Consider the following 3,037-nt stretch of genomic DNA (forward strand, 5'->3'; position numbering starts at 1 on the left):
TAAGCACAATCAAGTGTTCTGGCATGCTCATTATTCTCAGATTCAGCCATAGTTTGTTGTGATCTACATAGTCAAATGCCTTTGCATTGTCAATGAAACACAGATAGACTTTCCTCTGGTACTCTCTGCTTTCGGCCAAGATCCATCTGACATTAGCTATAATATCCCTAGTACCACAGTCTCTTCTAAACCCAGCCTGGACTTCTGGTAGTTCTTTGTTGATGTGCTGTTACTGTTGTTTTTGGATTATCTTCAGCAGAATCTTGCTAGCTTGTGATGTTAATGATACTGTTTGATAATTTCTGCACTTTGTCGGATCACCTTTCTTTGGAATGGAACAAATATAGGTCTCTTCTAGTCACTTGGCCAGGTGGTTGTCCTCCAGATTTCTTGGCACAACTTGGGCGTACATCCAGAGCAGCATCTGTTTGTTGAAATATGTCAACTGATATGCTGTCAATTCCTGGGGCCTTGTTTTTTTGCCAGTTCTTTCAGATCAATTTGAACTTCTTCCTTCATCATCACAGGCTCTTGCTCATACATTATGTCATGAAATTCTTCTGTGTCCACCAATACCTTTTGATACAATGACTCTATATACTCTTTCCATCTTCTTTTTTCCCCCCATCTTCTTTTACTACTTCCTGGGTCATTTAATATTCTGCCAAAAGCATACTTTAGTATTGTACCTCTAGGCTTGACTTTTTTTCTTCATTTTCTTTAGTTTAAGAAATGCTTGGAGAGTTCAGCCCTTTTGATATTCTGACTCCAGCTCCTTATACATTTCATTGTAATACTTTACTTTGTCTTCTCACACTGCCCTTTCAGAATCTTCTGTTCAGCTCCTTAACATTACGTATTTTAAAATCAGGAAGATGTGTATTGGTGTTTATCCTTTCTCCATAACTTTTCACTCTTTATGCTCACTAAAGTATTTGAGAAACCAAACTATATGAAGATAAGAAAAGTACACCACAATTGAAAGATTTCATCAACAACCTACATTCATATGACACAGCCTTGCTTGCTAAATGTAATAAATACATGAATCATTTACTGCAGATGATTGTAGACCAGAGCCTTCAATAGGGGTTACATTTTAACATCAAGAAAACAAAAATCTTTACCGTTAGACCAATAGGATAACTTCATGATAGATAAAAAATAAATTGAAGTTGTCAAGAATTACATTTTACTTAAATCCACAGTTAACAGTGCTATCAGGAACTTCTCCAAAGTACTAAAGAACAACAAAGACAGTTTAAAACTATGGTGTGCTTGATCCAAATCATAGTATGCTCAGTAGCTGTCTATGCATATGAAAATTGGGCAAAAGATGTACAAAAGATGTAAAGATGATGAAAGAAGTGATACCTTTAGATTGTGATATATGCTAAGAATAATGAATATTTCATGGATTGCCAAAAGAACAGACACATATATATTGGAATTGCAACCAGAATGCTACTTAGAAGAAAAGATAATGAAACTTCATCTCACATATTTGGCATGTTGTCAGGAGACACTAGCCATTGGAAACATAGAGGAAAGGTAGAAGGTCAGAAAAAGGGCAGAGGATCCTCAACAAGGTGGATTGACACAGTAACTATAACAAGGAGCTTGAGAATGTAGGAGATAAGAGGATGGTATAAAATAGTGTAAGATTTAGATCTGTTGTTCATAGGGCTACTATGAGTTGTAGTCGATGTGATGGCATATAACAGCAAAAATAATATAATTGATTTTGATCTAAAAATGTTTAAACCTCTGAAGAAAGAAAAAAATTGTTGGAGTTGGAGAATAATCACAGTAGTGTATTTCTGTATATAAAACTACACACCTCATTTGAGTGTGCATGTATGATAGCATATGCTTTTTCACATTGTGGAAAAATCGCACTACTTGTTTTAAATAGGCAACAAGTACTTCCATAACTTAATATTAAAATGTAATTCTCAGAAATGTCTATTTTTAGCAGGATTTTCATTATTTTAGGAAAAGAATTGTTCTCATTTAGAGTGCCATAGTTTCAGGTTCCTGTATCGGTATCAATTTATGTCTATTGAGATCTCTCCTGTTCATAAATGCTCAGTAATGCAATCATTATTTTAAGAATTAATGGGCTGTTTTTACAAGAATATCCTTCTGTGGTGACAAAAGTTCAGGGATGTTTAACTTTTATTCCAATCATCTGACTTCAGAATTGTCATTCTTACTAAACTAAGACCTTAGGTGTGATTTGTTGTTGTTGTTGTGTGCTGTTGAGTTGGAACCAACTCAAAACTTACCTTCTAGTAGGAAATTGCATGGAAAGAGATTGCCATCCTTCTTCCTTGAACTTGCTTATTAAGAGAAATTATAAAATGCTATGTTAAGAATAGCTTGAAAGAGAGATAAGGAAGCAGAGGCCTGATAGAATCCTATTTAATGATAATCCCAATGAAAAAGACAGGAAAGTAAGACTACTGTGCATAACTAAGGTAGATGAAAGATTGGGAGAATAAGTGTATCCTATAAAGTAGAAGGATTGCTGTTGATGTTGTTATGTACCATCGAGTTGCCTGCAACACATGGTGACTCTATAACAACAAACATATTATTCACAGATAATTGACCCTTGTTATAGGAAGATTTTTTAAAGCAAAAACAGGTTAATTAAGAATAGGGTTCTAGAGAAATTATATTAAAAAGTTTTTTGACTTTCTGGCAATTTTATATATGTGGTAATATTTATGCCAGTTGAAAATAAATTCTAGTCTCCTTTCCCCCCTGAAGCTTTGTCATGAATTAGATATGAAATGAAAATTTAAACGGTTGTTATGCATCGAAACTTTTCCTTTATATTTATTTGTTTTAATCACTGTGAAAAATTATTTATTTATCTATTTATTTTGAATGAAATAATAAGCATTGGAAAAGTATTCCACATACAATGAAGTGCCTCAGTTGAAGACATGATATATAGCTATAAGAAAAATTTATGTATTTTGAGAGGGAAGAGGGGATTAATCATTGGATTGTACAATTTGAGGGGGGG

This window comes from Elephantulus edwardii, unplaced genomic scaffold (genome assembly GCF_000299155.1).
Source record: "Elephantulus edwardii isolate Elephantulus edwardi_28Jun2011 unplaced genomic scaffold, EleEdw1.0 scaffold00002, whole genome shotgun sequence".
Lineage (NCBI taxonomy): Eukaryota > Metazoa > Chordata > Mammalia > Macroscelidea > Macroscelididae > Elephantulus > Elephantulus edwardii.